The sequence below is a fragment of the Ambystoma mexicanum genome, chromosome 9 (genome assembly GCF_040938575.1).
Source record: "Ambystoma mexicanum isolate Mex_15411 chromosome 9, UKY_AmexF1_1, whole genome shotgun sequence".
Lineage (NCBI taxonomy): Eukaryota > Metazoa > Chordata > Amphibia > Caudata > Ambystomatidae > Ambystoma > Ambystoma mexicanum.
Genome location: NC_090931.1, coordinates 64,249,668 through 64,269,203, shown reverse-complemented (window position 1 = coordinate 64,269,203; position 19,536 = coordinate 64,249,668). Strand labels below are relative to the sequence as shown.

General features: G+C 54.8%; 1 protein-coding gene across 8 annotated transcripts in view; it reads right to left on the bottom strand.

The window, feature by feature from the left end:
* The window catches only part of ARHGAP32 (Rho GTPase activating protein 32), a 1,621,198-nt gene that overhangs the window by 1,082,847 nt on the left and 518,815 nt on the right, over positions 1-19,536 (bottom strand). For 4 of the 8 annotated variants that reach the window (XM_069614162.1, XM_069614161.1, XM_069614166.1 and 1 more), the window contains one exon: positions 3,105-3,221. The gene's annotated coding sequence lies outside the window, so the exon portion shown is untranslated. The remainder of the gene's footprint in view (positions 1-3,104; positions 3,222-19,536) is intronic. The other 4 variants (XM_069614164.1, XM_069614163.1, XM_069614165.1 and 1 more) reach the window with 1 other exon arrangement.

The following is a 19,536-nucleotide window of genomic DNA, read 5'->3' as shown; positions in this document are numbered from 1 at the left end:
ACCACTGTGTACAGTGGTGTTAGGAAAGATTTAATAACTGTATGTAATTTTCCCTCCAAGTGTCAACCCCCAAACTTTTTGCTGCTGGTTAGACACCACTGACTGACTTTGCCAGAGAAGCACAGCCTTCGGTTGCACTCCTCTGGGCTTTCGCTCACCTTTTATGGGGAAACTGACATGCCCTTAAGATAGTCAGTACTGGGAGACTTTGTTTCCCTTAGTCCTTTCCTCATGTTGCAGCTTTTGTGCAACATGTAACAAGTGTGCAATGTATCTTACTATACAGCACACTTGGGTCTATAGTAATTTCCAAAGGCCCTAGATACTCTTGCTGGACTTTTTATGAACTGTGCAGATGTGTCATGGACAGGACTGGTGGCAGCTATCTTTTCGCATTCTTTTTAACCCTTTCCTGCCATGTTAACCGCGTTTGGCACAAATAGGTGGCCTGGCTCCAAAATGGCCATGCCACGAGGTTCTGTGTCCTGTCCTTTGGCCATCTTGCCCCTTCACCTTCCCCAGGTCGAGCCGACCCAGATCAGTCCTTATTTGGTCATGCACTTTCCCGTGAATCCCAATGCTTTCGCGGGCTTCTGCATGCCTTGTGTGTGTGCCTCCAGGATGTGGGCTGGAATGTCCGATTCCAATACAAATCCTGTGTGCCAGAGAGTCTGGAGTGCCATGAATGCCTGGGACCACCGTGGTCCATGATTGGTCCACGTATGGAGTGAGTGTTTGTCTCCCATTGGGTCCTCTCCGTTTTGTCGCGAAGGGAACTTTGGAAAAGAGGAGGCTGAAAAAACACCACTACCATGTCGATGTCCTGAGTTCTCACCGAACAAAAGATAGGATCCAAGTATCCTGCAACTACGAAGCTGAGTCGAGGAACCGCTAGTGACCCGATGGAAGGTTTGGCACCCTGAGCCCGCTGTCGTCTCGTGGGACCCCTCTTCATCTGGTCGTCCTAGAAGGTCTGCGAAGACACTTCGACCCATTGGAATAGTGGGACCAACGATTCTCGGCACCTTCATCAAACCCTGCAAGTAAGCTTTCTTGGAAGTGTCCCTGGGCCAACCAGTGGACTGACCAGCTTACCCAGTTGCTTTGCTCTGTCACCGCTGCCGTTTCGAGGAGGCCCTCGAAACCTGGTATACTGCTAGCTCTGTGTCCCCGGCACCCTCACACCAAATTTTGTACACTTGGCGTTCCCAGGTCTGAAGCGAGACGAGTGTGCCAGGTCTGGAGTAAACGCGGTTACCATGTTGCCCTGCCGTGGCAACAACCTGTGCAAGTTCGCTGCATTTGTGACCCTCTTGCCCATGAAGCCTGCTGCAGTGAAACTGGGCCGATTCCTCCACCCGCAGGGGAGAAATCGCCACTGTCCTGTTTGGAGATCATCGCTGTATCTTCGGAACTGAAAGGTGCCGAGACGTCCTTTTTGCCACATTCGAACCTGCCAGCGAAGTGGACTGAACTGGCAAAGTTTGGGTCTGCTTTCGTCGGGGACCGGCGAGTACTCCTTACCCCAACCGGTGGCCCCTAGCACAAGAGCCCATTTTAATGCACGAGTGGCCCCTGTCCTTTCCACAGCTATTGCGAAATAACAACTCCATACCGCACTCTCAAACTGCTTCTGCCTTCCAGTGGAGTTCCTTCTTGAATAGTGGGAACTTGTTCTGCATCACCTCATCCACCTTCCTGAGCTTCTAGAGACCCTTCAAGAGACCGTATTCCGCCCATTGGCACAAGCACATGCATGTACTATTGAGCACAAGGCTCCTCTCTTCGTAGGGCTTGGACTGCCTCTTAGGTGTATTAGTGATGTTGAACTGGGCCTAAAGATTACCAGAACTGCCTGTTTCCTTCCCATCTAGGTTGTCGACATATTTCCTGTATTTAACCCTTTAGACCCCAATGGTCTTGTATATATATTGTATTGTGTGTGATGTATTGGTTTAATGAGTGATACTGTGATTCTTTTGCTATGGTCTATGTTACAAAGGCCTTGTAATAAATGCATCTATATGTTTAATCTAACACCTGTCCGGATTAATTTGTAAGTGTCCTTGCTCTGTGTGCTCATTGAGGTATTTCAGTCACCCTCACCCCTCCTGAGAATTGGTCTTGACCGCCTGCCATAGCTACCCTGATTGGTCTGGCTGGTCCAGAGATTACCCTGTGCCAAGAAACTAGGTTGGCCTTCTGAACCTCTGCCCCTCCAGGTCAGAGTTCAGAAATCTTCTAAACAAGTGGTCTCTGAGACACCTCCAGTATTTGTGCACACATCCTGCCCCAATATTCTACGGCTTCAATGGTACTGCCAATTCACAGCATGAGACTGAGAGGCTGTGGGCAGTAATCCAACTGTTAGAACGCTTGAGCACCAATACCCACACTTAAGCTGGTCAAACAATTCCATATGCTGGGTATCGACTCAAAAAGTAACAAACGAAAAGGTATCAGCAAAGGTGGAGAAAGCAAAGTGGCAGAGGAGGATGGAGTCCCATTAGGATGCCCTCACTGCCCACCTGGACTTGTGTGCCCCCGCCCCCTGCATCAGCCACGAGGAGGAGTGCAGAGGCCTAGGAGAGGCGGGCAGAGAGGCAAACACCTGCCACTCATTGCACCTCGAGGTGTGGAGCTCCAACTCCTGCGAGTCAGATGTACGCCAGTGCACAGGAGAGGCGGAGGCAAAGTGCATGGGTACCCCTTCTCCTGTGCCCATGCCCGTGTTCTTCTCCTTGCAGGAGGTGGAGGGCTGAGACCCAGCCTGGACATTCAGCTTGCACCCAGCAGAGCGGTGATGGCCAGGCAATATTAGATGGAACGCCATTCTAAGCAGTTTCAGCCCTAATCCTGTGCAGTTTAGCGATCCCTGGCAATTATCTAAACCTCAATGCTTTGCCTAGAGACAGAGTCAATATATCCCAAATGGAATTGTAATATTACCAACATTATGTGCGAGTTCTGAGTCTAGCACTCAAGGTGCGGAACACTTCCACTGACCCTTTTCTTTGCTCCACTCCACTCCACTCCACTGCGGCCAGCCTTCCATGAAAAGAACACATGTGAACGGAAGAATTGAGTGTGATATGTGTACTCACGTGTATTCAGTCAGCGGGCAGGCGCCGGGGCGGGAGCTGGTGAGTACCTCTGCCTCTGGTTTCTCCCTCAAGACTGGATCTTCTTGACAACCAAAGGCAACATCTCAGCCACCGCTGCTGGCAATGGAAAGGAGACGGGCAACATTTAGAAGAAGGATCAGATCTCCTCAACAAACACAAGGCTGCCACTTCTTGGCGCTAGCAAGCCCTGAAGGGGCATTGGAAAGAGGCAAAGTGCTGACGCAAGGGGCGAGTAAAGCGCATAGCAATGGTGGCAGGCAGATGGTGCAACAGAACATGGGATACATCAGAAATGAGGTCATGCGGCACAGTGTGGAGCCAAGAAGGATGCTGCATCTCCATACACGTACATGAAGAGCAACGCTAAAAGGGAACCAATAGGACAGGAAGTAATCGCTGGGCCAATCAAACGACCCATTGGCTGCTTTGCTGCCTCGGCAAACTTATTTCCGGGGGCTCAGCAAAAAACATGCCTCAAGACTCATGAAGTATGGGTTCAAAAGCAAATGTATTTGGATGCAGGAGGTAGTCAGGGTAAATGTCTGCATGGGCTGAGGTTTTTCAGAAAACGATACTGTAATTGGTTGCTGCCAGCGGTTTCAAGGTGAGAATAACTATGTCGTTTTCCCCCATCACAGGGAACTGGGCTCTTCCTTGCTTCTCTCAACACAACAGGTTCTCGGGGATTCCGTGCCCAGTTATAGTGACTAAGCAGGTGGTTGGAGTAATCACCCACACGGATTAGGGGAACAGGTTAGTCCCATCCCCAAGACGTAATCCCCTATACAGTGACGGGATGGGGCACGCACACTGCAAAGTTCAGGTAATTACTATAATGGGTGTACTATTCTCCCCCAGGTGCTCCAAACACAACAGTCCCTGGGAAATAGCGCCTAGTAGCTACTTGATTAAACTCATTGATGAAGGATTATAGCACCCAGAACCTTCTTGGTTCAGGTTACACGTTGCAGTCATAGGGATTGTGGGGGCGCAGAAGGAGACTGACAAGGAGGGGCCGTGTTTGGGGCTACAAACCTTTATTATGAAAGAAGAAAACACTCTCTTGCCCTACTACTAAAGGCTTTCCCTGTCTCAACATACTAAACTTTAATGACCTGTCAGAATGTCACCAAAATAATATGTTCTCCGTCCTCTGTCAGAAACCTAGCAAACTAACCCTAGCACTTAAACCAAAAAGTCTACAAGAAAAGTAAAGTTCCTTCACCAGCAGAATGGCTTCCTTCTCCTGGTGTCTTGCTTCAGTCTTCTCTCAACAGTAATTCATTCAGTCTCCCTTCAAAACAGGGCCTGGGGAATGACTCCCTTCCCCAGATTCCTTTATCAAAGTCCTCCACAGCTATTCTTCAACACTTTTACAGAAAGCTTCTACAAGTCCCTTCAAATCTCTCCAGGAAGTAGAAAGCCCATGGCTTTCTTTGGCTTCCGTTTAACATCTGGATGATAAATATCTTTTCCAGGCTCTTCTGTATCTTTCTTGAAAACTTGAGCAGTGGTAATGGTTGGGCCACTGCGACGAAGGAGATGACCCCCCATGCCTTCTGCTGGAGCAGTGTTATTGTCTTGTCTATTGTGACAGTGGTGATGCCTCCCGATGCACTCTCTTTGAGCAGTGGTACGGGTATGACCACTGCAATGAGGTAGATGCCTCCCGATGCACTTGGAGTGAGCTAGGTCTCCTCCCGCACCCCACCCGGTCTTCCAAACATTCCCATTACCTGTAGTGTCCCCGGGACACAACTCCAGTTGTTCCCTAGGTGCTTTCGTCGTCCTCGCTTCCTGCGTGGCTCTGTGACAGGCTTGTGGTCTCACTGTCGATTCTGGACCCGACGGTCCACCTTCCAGCGGTCACACCACCAAGTGAGTCAGCTCCCTGGCAGCTCCCAGGACGCGCCAGTAACATCCTGCCTTTCGTCTCTTGCTCGCGGAGGGATGCGATTGCTCTGGCTGCAGAATTCCAACTTTCAACTTCCCAGGCTTTGTTTGCGCACTCCAGGTTTCCTTTGTCCCTTCTCGCTTTTCTGTTTATGCTGTTGACGCCACCCTCACGTAACCTCAACATCATCTGTGAAAGTCTCTTTGGCACTCTTCATGCCTCCAGTGAGCCACCTTGTTACAGTACTTGACTGATTCTTCATCTGGCTACTGCATATGCATCTCATGTTCTTCATCGTCTCAGTAGGTCTTATACTTGTCACATTCATGGGTTTACAGTAGCACATGGTTCCACTATCAAGGGTGGCTGAAAAGGGCGACAAAGAGGGTAGCGGTTAATGTACTGTGGTGGTGGTATGGAGGCTTTCCCCAGGTCGATGTCCTTATGCCCGAGAGGGAAGTCCCTCCCAATGAGGTCCTCCCGCATATTACTACCCCTAGGGGGACTATTGGGTAACGGCCTCACCTCCCTAGCCTCATAAGAAAAGGCTCCCCCCTGGGGCAAGCAACGAGACCTTGAGAATCGTCACAGGATATAGCACGCAGCTTCTTCTTTACCAACGATCTTCTTCACATGAGGATAGCGCCCTGCCAATGATTTGAAATTCACATCAGGACGAACGTGCCTGGACCCTTTCTTATTGGTCCAGAGTAATCTTGGCCAAGGACAATGGAAGGAATATGTGCTGTTCTGACCCCGAGGGATATGGCGCTCTTCTCACCCTGCCCAGGATTCCCGACCCCTGTCCATCCCTCTTTTCTATATATAAGGAAAACCGCACCGTCCCCAATTACTGCAAGCGATTTAGGACTCATACAGCCGTGTAAGCCTTCTAGCCTTGGACATAGCAGTTAGGGGGTCCATCTTCTTCCAGCTGCCCTTAAGGTCCCACCACAAAGTCTTTGTCTATCACCCAAATACCCCTCTTGGGTCATTGTGCAGGAGACTCCCCATCCCATTGGCAGTCCCAGGCCCAATGTGTACCCCATGGCTCCTGCTTGGCATCTCACGGGATCCTCCAGGTGATCTCTCTTCCAGGACTCTCTCACCTCCCCCAGATCCTGCTCTTCTCGCTCTCCACTCACTGTGAAAAACTCCCACGCTGCGCTCCTGGTTTATCCTGCCTTTACTGGCCCCTTAACATGATCCACTTTCTTTCTACGTAGGATGGAGACCCAATGTCTTTTGGGCTTTTCAAGTGGTCATCTACCATGTCCATCGCAGTTAGCCTCCTCGCTGCTGGTCCTTGGTCTCCTGAAGTAGAAGAAAGGCACAGCTGCCATGTTTGAGTCAGGCAGAACGTTCTCATGTGGGCCGCGTGACGTGCGAGTTCTGAGCCCAGCTCTCCAGGTTTGGACGATTCTGCAGATTCTTTTGCCTGCCTCACACCGCTATTGTTCGCCTCCTACTCAACTTTGCTGCATCTGTAAGTGTGCACCTTTGCATCCGTCAGACATATTGGGGAGAACAGGTTTGCTGCTCTTCTTTCTGTGGAGACCCGCTTTTAACCGTGCAGTCCCTCGTCAGACATTCCCTGATTCCGAGCCCTTTATCTGCATTGGAACGGCAGGGATTCTAATCACACCAGCACTGGGAACGCCAAGATTGGGTTTTCCACGTTTTTGGTCCCTGAAAGACGGGCTACAAATCGGAGAGCGGCTGAGTCCAGGGCCACAGCACTAGGATGAGTGCGGGAACAGCGGCTGAGAGTCCAGGGCCACATCACTAGGATGAGTGCAGGGACAGCGGCTGAGAGTCCAGGGCCACATCACTAGGATGAGTGCGGGGACAGCGGCTGAGAGTCCAGGGCCACATCACTAGGATGAGTGCGGGACAGCGGCTGAGAGTCCAGGGCCACAGCACTAGGATGAGTGCGGGAACAGCGGCTGAGAGTCCAGGGCCACATCACTAGGATGAGTGCAGGGACAGCGGCTGAGAGTCCAGGGCCACATCACTAGGATGAGTGCAGGGACAGCGGCTGAGAGTCCAGGGCCACAGCACTAGGATGAGTGCGGGAACAGCGGCTGAGAGTCCAGGGCCACATCACTAGGATGAGTGCAGGGACAGCGGCTGAGAGTCCAGGGCCACATCACTAGGATGAGTGCAGGGACAGCGGCTGAGAGTCCAGGGCCACATCACTAGGATGAGTGCAGGGACAGCGGCTGAGAGTCCAGGGCCACATCACTAGGATGAGTGCAGGGACAGCGGCTGAGAGTCCAGGGCCACATCACTAGGATGAGTGCAAGGACAGCGGCTGAGAATCCAGGGCCGCATCACTAGGATGAATGCGGGGACAACGGCTGAGAGTCCAGGGCCACATCACTAGGATGAGTGCGGGGACAGCGGCTGAGAGTGCACGGCTGCATCACTGGGATGAGTGAGGGGACAGCGGCTGAGTCTCCAGCGCCACATCACTAGGATGAGTGCGGGGACAGCGGCTGAGTCTCCAGGGCCTCATCACTAGGATGAGTGCGGGGACAGTGGCTGAGAGTCCAGGGTCGCATCAATAGGATGAGTGCGGGGACAGCGGCTGAGTCTCCAGGGCCACATCACTAGGATGAGTGCAGGGACAGCGGCTGAGAGTCCAGGGCCACATCACTAGGATGAGTGCAGGGACAGCGGCTGAGAGTCCAGGCCACATCACTAGGATGAGTGCAGGGACAGCGGCTGAGAGTCCAGGGCCACATCACTAGGATGAGTGCAGGGACAGCGGCTGAGAGTCCAGGGCCACATCACTAGGATGAGTGCGGGGACAGCGGCTGAGTCCAGGGCCGCATCACTAGGATGAGTGCGGGGACAGCGGCTGAGTCCAGGGCCGCATCACTAGGATGAGTGCGGGGACAGTGGCTGAGAGTGCAGGGCCGCATCACTAGGATGAGTGCGGGGACAGTGGCTGAGAGTCCAGGGCCACATCACTAGGATGAGTGCAGGGACAGTGGCTGAGAGTCCAGGGCCGCATCACTAGGATGAGTGCGGGCCAGCAGCTGAGAGTGCAGGGCCGCATCACTAGGATGAGTGTGGGGACAGCGGCTGAGAGTGCAGGGCCGCATCACTAGGATGAGTGTGGGGACAGAGGCTGAGAGTGCAGGGCCACATCACTAGGATGAGTGCGGGGACAGCGGCTGAGAGTCCAGGGCCGCATCACTAGGATGAGTGTGGGGACAGCGGCTGAGAGTGCAGGGCCCCATCACTAGGATGAGTGCGGGGACAGCAGCTGAGAGTCCAGGGCCACATCACTAGGATGAATGCAGGGCCAGCGGCTGAGAGTGCAGGGCCGCATCACTAGGATGAGTGCGGGAACAGCAGCTGAGAGTCCAGGGCCGCATCACTAGGATGAGTGCGGGGACAGTGGCTGAGAGTCCAGGGCCAGATCACTAGGATGAGTGCAAGGACAGCGGCTGAGAGTCCAGGGCCACATCACTAGGATGAATGCAGGGCCAGCGGCTGAGAGTGCAGGGCCGCATCACTAGGATGAGTGCGGGTACAGCAGCTGAGAGTCCAGGGCCGCATCACTAGGATGAGTGCGGGTACAGCAGCTGAGAGTCCGGGCCGCATCACTAGGATGAGTGAAGGGACAGCGGCTGAGAGTCCAGGGCCGCATCACTAGGATGAGTGCGGGGACAGCGGCTGAGTCCAGGGCAGCATCACTAGGATGAGTGCAGGCCAGCAGCTGAGAGTGCAGGGCCGCATCACTAGCATGAGTGTGGGGACAGCGGCTGAGAGTGCAGGGCCGCATCACTAGGATGAGTGTGGGGACAGCGGCTGAGAGTGCAGGGCCGCATCACTAGGATGAGTGCGGGGCCAGCGGCTGAGAGTGCAGGGCCGCATCACTAGGATGAGTGTGGGGACAGCGGCTGAGAGTGCAGGGCCGCATCACTAGGATGAGTGCGGGGACAGCGGCTGAGAGTCCAGGGCCACATCACTAGGATGAATGCAGGGCCAGCATCTGAGAGTGCAGGGCCGCATCACTAGGATGAGTGCGGGGACAGCAGCTGAGAGTGCAGGGCCGCATCACTAGGATGAGTGTGGCTACGGCTGAGAGTGCAGGGCCGCATCACTAGGATGAGTGTGGGGACAGCGGCTGAGAGTGCAGGGCCGCATCACTAGGATGAGTGCGGGGACAGCGGCTGAGAGTCCAGGGCCGCATCACTAGGATGAATGCGGGGACAGCGGCTGAGAGTCCAGGGCCACATCACTAGGATGAGTGCGGGGACAGCGGCTGAGAGTGCACGGCTGCATCACTGGGATGAGTGAGGGGACAGCGGCTGAGTCTCCAGGGCCACATCACTAGGATGAGTGCGGGGACAGTGGCTGAGAGTCCAGGGTCGCATCAATAGGATGAGTGCGGGTACAGCAGCTGAGAGTCCGGGCCGCATCACTAGGATGAGTGAAGGGACAGCGGCTGAGAGTCCAGGGCCGCATCACTAGGATGAGTGCGGGGACAGCGGCTGAGTCCAGGGCCGCATCACTAGGATGAGTGCGGGGACAGCGGCTGAGTCCAGGGCCGCATCACTAGGATGAGTGCAGGCCAGCAGCTGAGAGTGCAGGGCCGCATCACTAGCATGAGTGTGGGGACAGCGGCTGAGAGTGCAGGGCCGCATCACTAGGATGAGTGTGGGGACAGCGGCTGAGAGTGCAGGGCCGCATCACTAGGATGAGTGCGGGGCCAGCGGCTGAGAGTGCAGGGCCGCATCACTAGGATGAGTGTGGGGACAGCGGCTGAGAGTCCAGGGCCGCATCACTAGGATGAGTGCGGGGACAGCGGCTGAGAGTCCAGGGCCACATCACTAGGATGAATGCAGGGCCAGCATCTGAGAGTGCAGGGCCGCATCACTAGGATGAGTGCGGGGACAGCAGCTGAGAGTGCAGGGCCGCATCACTAGGATGAGTGTGGCTACGGCTGAGAGTGCAGGGCCGCATCACTAGGATGAGTGTGGGGACAGCGGCTGAGAGTGCAGGGCCGCATCACTAGGATGAGTGCGGGGACAGCGGCTGAGAGTCCAGGGCCGCATCACTAGGATGAATGCGGGGACAGCGGCTGAGAGTCCAGGGCCACATCACTAGGATGAGTGCGGGGACAGCGGCTGAGAGTGCACGGCTGCATCACTAGGATGAGTGCGGGGACAGCGGCTGAGTCTCCAGGGCCACATCACTAGGATGAGTGCGGGGACAGCGGCTGAGTCTCCAGGGCCGCATCACTAGGATGAGTGCGGGGACAGTGGCTGAGAGTCCAGGGTCGCATCAATAGGATGAGTGCGGGGACAGCGGCTGAGTCTCCAGGGCCACATCACTAGGATGAGTGCAGGGACAGCGGCTGAGAGTCCAGGGCCACATCACTAGGATGAGTGCAGGGACAGCGGCTGAGTCTCCAGGGCCACATCACTAGGATGAGTGCAGGGACAGCGGCTGAGAGTCCAGGGCCATATCACTAGGATGAGTGCAGGGACAGCGGCTGAGAGTCCAGGGCCACATCACTAGGATGAGTGCAGGGACAGCGGCTGAGAGTCCAAGGCCAAATCACTAGGATGAGTGCGGGGACAGCGGCTGAGAGTCCAGGGTCGCATCACTAGGATGAGTGTGGGGACAGCGGCTGAGAGTGTACGGCTGCATCACTGGGATGAGTGCCTGGCCAGCAGCTGAGAGTCCAGGGCCGCATCACTAGGATGAGTGCGGGGACAGCGGCTGAGAGTCCAGGGCCGCATCACTAGGATGAGTGCGGGGACAGCGGCTGAGAGTCCAAGGCCGCATCACTAGGATGAGTGCAGGGCCAGCATCTGAGAGTGCAGGGCCGCATCACTAGGATGAGTGCGGGGACAGCGGCTGAGAGTCCAGGGCCACATCACTAGGATGAGTGCAGGGACAGCGGCTGAGAGTCCAGGGCCACATCACTAGGATGAGTGCGGGGACAGCGGCTGAGAGTGCAGGGCCGCATCACTAGGATGAGTGCGGGAACAGCAGCTGAGAGTCCAGGGCCGCATCACTAGGATGAGTGCGGGGACAGTGGCTGAGAGTCCAGGGCCAGATCACTAGGATGAGTGCAAGGACAGCGGCTGAGAGTCCAGGGCCAGATCACTAGGATGAATGCAGGGCCAGCGGCTGAGAGCGCAGGGCCGCATCACTAGGATGAGTGCGGGTACAGCAGCTGAGAGTCCAGGGCCGCATCACTAGGATGAGTGAAGGGACAGCGGCTGAGAGTCCAGGGCCGCATCACTAGGATGAGTGCGGGGACAGCGGCTGAGTCCAGGGCCGTATCACTAGGATGAGTGCGGGGCCAGCGGCTGAGAGTGCAGGGCCGCATCACTAGGATGAGTGCGGGTACAGCAGCTGAGAGTCCAGGGCCGCATCACTAGGATGAGTGAAGGGACAGCGGCTGAGAGTCCAGGGCCGCATCACTAGGATGAGTGCGGGGACAGCGGCTGAGTCCAGGGCCGTATCACTAGGATGAGTGCGGGGCCAGCGGCTGAGAGTGCAGGGCCGCATCACTAGGATGAGTGTGGGGACAGCGGCTGAGAGTGCAGGGCCGCATCACTAGGATGAGTGCCGGGCCAGCGGCTGAGAGTGCAGGGCCGCATCACTAGGATGAGTGCGGGGCCAGCGGCTGAGAGTGCAGGGCCGCATCACTAGGATGAGTGTGGGGACAGCGGCTGAGAGTGCAGGGCCGCATCACTAGGATGAGTGCGGGGACAGCGGCTGAGAGTCCAGGGCCACATTACTAGGATGAATGCAGGGCCAGCAGCTGAGAGTGCAGGGCCACATCACTAGGATGAGTGCGGGGACAGCGGCTGAGAGTGCAGGGCCGCATCACTAAGATGAGTGCGGGGACAGCGGCTGAGTCTCCAGGGCCGCCTCACTAGGATGAGGGCGTGACTCAAGTATGGGGTGGTCTCTGCAGCTCCGTCCCAGTATGGCCAAGTAGACTAATTCATCGTGGTAGGCCAGTTTTACTGGGATACAGCAATCCCTCCGGACCTTACACCGGAGTTGGAGGGCTGCCTTCGTCACACGTCCCTGTGCAGAAAGGTTCACCTGCCAATCATGTGACCACACAAGGGAATTGCAATCTTAAAGCAGGATACATTTCGATGAAGTGTGTTCCTCTGTATGCAAATAATGCACCCTTGCCGCGCTACTAGGAGTTGTACCTCACAAGGCTGCCATTCGTTATCGTCTATGGAGCATAGCTCAGGGGCAACGGCTCGCCTTGCAAGCAAGACCATGCAGAGCAACACAGGTTCGATCCCGGGTATTAAGCACGTTATAAATAACCTATCATCTCATTGGCTGCAAGAGTGTGCAGAGCCTGGGTTCCTCCTTGTGTTATGCACGCCTCTCTGCATTAATGCACTTGGATAGTCGGCGTGTCTTTAAATCTTGACTGGAGCGGGGGTGTGGGGCAGGCCCAGCGGCCTACGTTGAAGATGGCACAGACTTGCCAGGCAGCAAGTGCGAGCAGTCGTCTGTGGCGCCCTCTCCCATTCTGCTTGCCCCCACTTTCACGCCTCACTTGCTACAAAGTGGAGCTGGTCAGATGGAGCGGGCGTGTCTCCTCCGCCAAGCCCCAGAAACCCTCAAGCGACAGTGTCCCGCCTCCCACCAACGTCTCCCCCAGAGCCTGCTCCCATTAGCACAGGCAAGCAGTGTGGGCTACGCGGACCGTCAGGTAGGATATGAATAGGTCTGGAGCAGGCATGGGGACCGCCCCTGGCCTGCCTGGACACCTTCCTGCTGGGATGGCAGCGAGTCTGCGCCACACTTTGCCGGGCACTGAGCTCTTCCTGGCGCGTCTGAGGCCAAGGCGAGTTCTTCTATTCGTTAAACCCAAGTTTGTCACTTCGGACCCTGGCTCCTGGGGCGCAGTGGGTAAACGGGAACACGGCAGCTGGGGCGCCCTGCAACGTGTCTACAGCACGCTGAGCACACTGCTCGGTGTGTGCATTCACAGCGGCATGCCACCACACAATGTGACACACCCTCAGCCAAGTCAGCGGTCATGTGGTTCCTTCCCCGAGGTATTACTGCAAGAGGTTGTGAAAAGGACCCAGAAGCCTCCCGATTCTCTCCGTAGCGCTAGATTCGGGCGGCTGGTCCACTTGTCCGATAACAGTTGAGTGAAAGGAGCGAGGGGGAGGGGGTTCTCCCTGTGCTAATTATGCTTCCCGCCTTCTTTGACTTTAAATGATATGCAATACAGTAGATCCCACTGGAATTAGGGGGAGGCGGATTGACAGAGGCCAAGAAAGGATCGAGTACAATAATTCATACACCAAAATAAAAAGCGCCCCACAAAACGTCGCTACAACATATGCACCGGGTATGCACTAACGCACCCCAGCCTCCTAAACAAAACAGTGTGACCGTAAAGATCCTTGAAGTTGATACAGAGTAAACAAGAGAAAAGCAGAGCCCACCTCCTGCATCCCAACTGACCTCACCCATGTACCCCACTGACCTCACCCAGGTACCCAGCTGACCTCACCCATGTACCCCACTGACCTCACCCAAGTACCCCACTGACCTCACCGAGATACCCAACTGACCTGACCTCACCCATGTACCCAGCTGACCTCACCCATGTACCCAACTGACCTGACCCATGAAACACTTGTGTATGGGCACGATATAAATAAAATATTCTATCATATCATATCATATCATATTTTTTTACCCAACTGACCTGACCCCATCCATGTACCCAACTGACCTCACCCTTGTACCCAAATGACCTCACCCTTGTACCCAATTGAGCTCAGCCATGTACCCAACTGACCTCGCCCATGTACCCAGCTGACCTCACCCACGTACCCAGCTGACCTCACCCACGTACCCAGCTGACCTCGCCATGTACCCAGCTGACCTCGCCCACCTACCCAACTGACCTCACCCACCTACCCAACTGACCTCACCCACATACCCAGCTGACCTGACCCCACCCACGTACCCAGCTGACCTCGCCCATGTACCCAACTGTCCTTGCCCACCTACCCAACTGACCTCGCCCATGTACCCAACTGACCTCGCCCACATACCCAGCTGACCTGACCTCACCCACGTACCCAGCTGACCTCGCCCATGTACCCAACTGACCTTGCCCACCTACCCAACTGACCTCGCCCATGTACCCAACTGACCTCGCCCACGTACCTAACTGACCTGACGTCACCTCACCCATGTACCCAACTGACCTCGCCCACATACCCAACTGACCTCGCCCACGTACCCAACTGACCTCGCTCACGGACCCAACTGACCTCGCCCACGTATCCAACTGACCTCACCCACGTATCCAACTGACTTCACCCACGTACCCAACTGACCTCCTCCATGTACACAACTGACCTCACCCATGAACCCAACTGACCTCACCCACTGCAACACTTGTGCATGGGCGCGATATAAATAAAATATCCTATCGTATCATTTTACCCAACTGACCTGACCTCACCCATGTACCTAACTGACCTCGCCCTGAGTCCTCAGCTAACCTCACCCTTGTACCTAACTGACCTCAGTCATGTGCCCAGCTAGCCAACTGACCACAGCTATGTACCCAACTGACCACAACCATGTACCCAGCTGACCGGACCTCGCCTATGTACCCAACTGACCACAGCCATGTACCCAACTGACCTGATCTCACCCATGTACTCAACTGACCTCACCCATGTAACCAACGAAACTCATCAGCAGTTGTGAAAACGGCAACGCCCAGGTGGCCAGAATGTGCATGAATAATAGGAAAGCGGCTCTCAAAGCTGTGCCCTGGCTCACAGTGGAGTCAAGCATCCAACTCAAGGCACAGGAAAGCGGCTCTCAAAGCTGTGCCCTGGCTCACAGTGGAGTCAAGCATCCAACTCAAGGCACAGGAAAGCGGCTCTCAAAGCGTTGCCCTGGCTCACAGTGGAGTCAAGCATCCAACTCAAGGCACAGGAAAGCGGCTCTCAAAGCTGTGCCCTGGCTCACAGTGGAGTCAAGAATCCAACTCAAGGCACAGGAAAGCGGCTCTCAAAGCTGTGCCCTGGCTCACAGTGGAGTCAAGCATCCAACTCAAGGCACAGGAAAGCGGCTCTCAAAGCTGTGCCCTGGCTCACAGTGGAGTCAAGCATCCAACTCAAGGCACAGGAAAGCGGCTCTCAAAGCTGTGCCCTGGCTCACAGTGGAGTCAAGCATCCAACTCAAGGCACAGGAAAGCGGCTCTCAAAGCTGTGCCCTGGCTCACAGTGGAGTCAAGCATCCAACTCAAGGCACAGGAAAGCGGCTCTCAAAGCTGTGCCCTGGCTCACAGTGGAGTCAAGCATCCAACTCAAGGCACAGGAAAGCGGCTCTCAAAGCGGTGCCCTGGCTCACAGTGGAGTCAAGCATCCAACTCAAGGCACAGGAAAGCGGCTCTCAAAGCTGTGCCCTGGCTCACAGTGGAGTCAAGAATCCAACTCAAGGCACAGGAAAGCGGCTCTCAAAGCTGTGCCCTGGCTCACAGTGGAGTCAAGCATCCAACTCAAGGCACAGGAAAGCGGCTCTCAAAGCTGTGCCCTGGCTCACAGTGGAGTCAAACATCCAACTCAAGGCACAGGAAAGCGGCTCTCAAAGCTGTGCCCTGGCTCACAGTGGAGTCAAGCATCCAACTCAAGGCACAGGAAAGCGGCTCTCAAAGCTGTGCCCTGGCTCACAGTGGAGTCAAGCATCCAACTCAAGACACAGGAACCCGGCTCTCAAAAGTAAGAAAGAGAGAGGGATGCAATATGCAATTTTTCGGGTAATCAGGGTTTAGTAACCTTGTTCAATGGACAAGTGCCACTAAAGCTGGAGAAAGGACATGGGAGATGAGAGGGGGCCATGTCAGACCTAAAATCACGCCCCACACACATCAAGGGTGGGATCTAGTCTAGTCGGACTACAATGTGGTCTTGTCAACCAACTTGGAAAAAACTCCAATTTGGAGAAATTCAAACGGCAGCATTTTTTTCGGAATAAAGCAGGAGTAAATCCACAGCATCACTTTGAAATGCCACAGGTGTTCCAAAGGGGTCCACCCCCGAAATCATCCCGCTCTTCCTGCCAACTAAAAGATGGTTCTCGCACTTGCCATGTCGGGGCTCCACAGGGTGGGCTTTGTTACCCAGACATTCAAGATGCAGAACAGTGTTCAGTGGCAGGACTAGCTGATTGGATCCACTCATTTGTGGGCTGTCTATGGAGCCCAAAGTCAGACAAAGACTGCAGACTAAACCAGCACAACCCCCGCCCCACCACCAACCTGTGGCATAAAGAAGAAGCAAAGATGCCCGAGCTACGCAGCTCCTTCCCAGGCCCACAGCAGGGCTGAGGCCAAACTGACTTGGACATGCACCAAAGCACCATTAGGGCAGGGACCAATACACCCTTACAGGTACAGCTTCACACACTGCAACAAAGCTCAAAGGAAAACCTGTCAACCCCAACGTTCTGTGGACATAGTGTGGCAAGTCTGAGGGTTCTTGAAAGCTGAATAAACCATTCCGGAATTTAAGTTACAGAAGCATTGTTCCCCCAGCAAGAGAGTGTCACTGTGTGCATAATCTAACAGGAACAACATCATTCATCCAGCGTAACCCCTTTGCTTGAACCCCCTTATTCGTACTCTGGAGACAGAAGAGGCGGCAGCTCTGATCAGGCAGCATAAGAGATGCCCAGAGAGGCAACAGTGAACGCTACAATGTAGACAGGCCAATTATAAGCTTGCTCTGGCCCTCAAAGTCTAAAATAACCCCAGGTTCCCACAGGTCCAGTAACCAACCGCAGCCCTTCCCTTAGTAAAAGCCACAGGTGCAGACCCACACTAATAGTCTCTCACCCAAGGAGAGAGGAGAACAAAGTATTTTTAAAAGCCCAGCCCCCACTTGCACGAGCAGAAGACTTGCAGCATTTAGAGAAGGCTGTAGAATGCAGAGAACTGAGAGAAAGCAGACAATGAGACAGAGAGAGGGGGAACATTGGAAAGTAGTAGCAGGGGAGAAGTGAGGACTAAAACAACTACAAAGAGTGGGCAAACGCAGAAGGGAGGGGGGTGATAGGAGGCAAAGGGGAGAAGACGGTGAGTATAGAAGAGATGGGGAGGGTAAGAACAGAGGGGAAGTAGGAACACCAGAGGTGCGAGAGGTGGTAGCACCAGCCCAAGGTGGCAGTGTAGAGGTAGCTTAGGGCATGTGGGGGCACCAGTATGAGATGGTAGTGAGTAACAAACGCCCAAGGTGGTAGTAACCTCAGCCACAGGTGGCAGTGGCAATCTGGAATCGGTGGTAACATGAGTCAGAGGTGGTAGTCCATTGGAGTATTCCCCGTAAGATGGTAATGGTTTGAAGTTGGAAGCAGTAGCAACAACCCGTGAGGATAGAGAGTGGACAGAAGTGGTAACATCAGAATGGAATAGGAGGTGGGAAGAACATGAGAGAAGGGGGAAGTCAAAGGTAACTCCCTAGTCAGCTCCGGCAGGAAGGTTCTGGTGGGCCAGGACTGTTCTAGGCACGACCACAAGGACAACTGTGGAACGAGAGTGGGTCAAGGAGCTTCTAATGGGTATTGTGCCGAGGAACTGCCCTATTTGCGCAACCAGTCACAATGTCAGCTCATTGGGTCTCCAAAAGCACATGCATTGCCAGAAAGAGACTCTTCTTCAGGCTTGTGTGAGGCGTGCTGGTCCACCTGCACCTGCAGACCCACCAGCATTGCCAGAAAGACTCTTCTCCAGGCGTGTGCAAGGCTTGCAGATCCACCTGCATCTGCAGATCCACCTGCATTGCCAGAAAGACTCTTCTCCAGGCGTGTGCAAGGCTTGCAGACCCACCTGCATCTGCAGACCCACCTGCACCTGCAGACCCACCAGCATTGCCAGAAAGACTCTTCTCCAGGCTTGTGCAAGGCTTGCAGACCCACCAGCATCTGCAGATCCACCTGCATTGCCAGAAAGACTCTTCTCCAGGCTTGTGCAAGGCTTGCAGATCCACCTGCATCTGCAGATCCACCTGCACCTGCAGATCCACCTGCATCTGCAGACACTCCAGCATTGCCAGAAAGACTCTTCTCCAGGCTTGTGCAAGGCTTGCAGATCCACCTGCATCTGCAGACCCACCAGCATTGCCAGAAAGACTCTTCTCCAGGCTTGTGCAAGGCTTGCAGATCCACCTGCATCTGCGGTATCACCTGCAGACCCACCAGCATTGCCAGAAAGACTCTTCTCCAGACTTGTGTGAGGCGTGCTGGTCCACCTGCATCTGCAGATCCACCTGCATCTGCAGACCCACCAGCATCTGCAGATCCACCTCCATTGCCAGAAAGACTCTTCTCCAGGCTTGTGCAAGGCTTGCAGATCCACCTGCATCTGCAGATCCACCTGCATTGCCAGAAAGACTCTTCTCCAGGCTTGTGCAAGGCTTGCAGATCCACCTGCATCTGCAGATCCACCTGCATTGCCAGAAAGACTCTTCTCCAGGCTTGTGCAAGGCTTGCAGATCCACCTGCATCTGCAGATCCACCTGCATCTGCAGACCCACCAGCATCTGCAGATCCACCTCCATTGCCAGAAGGACTCTTCTCCAGGCGTGTGCAAGGCTTGCAGATCCACCTGCATCTGCAGATCCACCTGCATTGCCAGAAAGACTCTTCTCCAGGCTTGTGCAAGGCTTGCAGATCCACCTGCATCTGCAGATCCACCTGCATCTGCAGACCCACCAGCATCTGCAGATCCACCTCCATTGCCAGAAAGACTCTTCTCCAGGCGTGTGCAAGGCTTGCAGACCCACCAGCATCTGCAGATCCACCTGCATTGCCAGAAAGACTCTTCTCCAGGCGTGTGCAAGGCTTGCAGATCCACCTGCATCTGCAGATCCACCTGCATTGCCAGAAAGACTCTTCTCCAGGCTTGTGCAAGGCTTGCAGATCCACCTGCATCTGCAGATCCACCTGCACCTGCAGACCCACCAGCATTGCCAGAAAGCCTCTTCTCTAGGCTTGTGAAAGGCTTGCAGATCCACCTGAATCTGCAGATCCACCTGCATTGCCAGAAAGACTCTTCTCCAGGCTTGTGCAAGGCTTGCAGATCCACCTGCATTTGCAGATCCACCTGCACCTGCAGACCCACCAGTATTGCCAGAAAGACTCTTCTCTAGGCTTGTGAAAGGCTTGCAGATCCACCTGCATCTGCAGATCCACCTGCATTGCCAGAAAGACTCTTCTCCAGGCTTGTGCAAGGCTTGCAGATCCACCTGCATCTGCAGATCCACCTGCACCTGCAGACCCACCAGCATTGCCAGAAAGACTCTTCTCTAGGCTTGTGAAAGGCTTGCAGATCCACCTGCATCTGCAGATCCACCTGCATTGCCAGAAAGACTCTTCTCCAGGCTTGTGCAAGGCTTGCAGATCCACCTGCATCTGCAGATCCACCTGCACCTGCAGACCCACCAGTATTGCCAGAAAGACTCTTCTCTA